Source organism: Octopus bimaculoides, chromosome 5 (assembly GCF_001194135.2).
Source record: "Octopus bimaculoides isolate UCB-OBI-ISO-001 chromosome 5, ASM119413v2, whole genome shotgun sequence".
Taxonomy (NCBI): domain Eukaryota; kingdom Metazoa; phylum Mollusca; class Cephalopoda; order Octopoda; family Octopodidae; genus Octopus; species Octopus bimaculoides.
This window is the reverse complement of record NC_068985.1, coordinates 16,040,632-16,041,740: the sequence shown is the minus strand read 5'-3', so window position 1 is coordinate 16,041,740 and position 1,109 is coordinate 16,040,632.

The following is a 1,109-nucleotide window of genomic DNA, read 5'->3' as shown; positions in this document are numbered from 1 at the left end:
CTGGCACTTGTGCCGGTGGCATATGAACAAAACATTGGACTGACTCCTGTGCAGGTGGCATGTAAAAAAACACCATTTGAGCGTGGCTGTTGCCAGTACCGCCGGACTGGCCCTCGTGCTAGTGGCACGTAAAAAGCACCCACTACACTCTCGAAGTGGTTGGCGTTAGGAAGGGCATCCAGCTGTAGAAACTCTCCAGATTGGAGTCTGGTGTAGCCATCTGGTTCGCCAGTCCCCAGTCAAATCGTCCAACTCATGCTAGCATGGAAAGCGGAGTTAAATGATGATGATGATGATGATGATGATGATGATGATGATGATGATTCCCTCAGTTATATTGTACGCAAGAATTTATATGATATGTAGGTATATTCAGGTGGAAATTCATTTGGAATCCTTTATATGGAAATATACCAATGCACGAAAATATCCTAAAATATTCAAATATTCCAAAGGGAGCGACATGACCTTATTGGATGGGAGCGATAGACTGTTTATCTGTTTGGAATTTGAGTGAAATTTTCAATGGAAGAAATTTACAAAACAGTTTCAAAAGAGGGTCCCGAGTACCTGAGAGAAGAGTTCCTAAAAAAGCCATGGCCAAAAAAGATTGAAAATGGCTCTTTTAAAGTATTTCAGGGAGTGATATAAGTAAATGCTGAAAGAAAAAGTTCTTATCTTTACTCTTTAAGTGTTCTAAAAACGCAGGACAGGCATAAACTGTAACCTGTATTTTCCTGTCTATTCAACATAACGACAACGGACTGTTTTTAAGTATTGGAAAAGCCAGATAAAGGAAGATTTCAGTTACGAGAATTAATAAATGTTTATTGCCAAAAAGACAGTGCAATTAAATTATGAACGAATAAAAATATGCAGATTGAGTTTCAATTTTCGCAATCTAAGCAGATGAGAAATTTAAGATACCCTGAACACACAGACACACAGACACACAGACACAAACACACACACAAATACACACTAACACAGATGCATATATATATATATATATATATATGCATACACGTGTATATATGTGTATATACATATATGTGTATGCATGTGTATGGATACATGCATTCTTGTATGTGTGTGTATATGTATATATA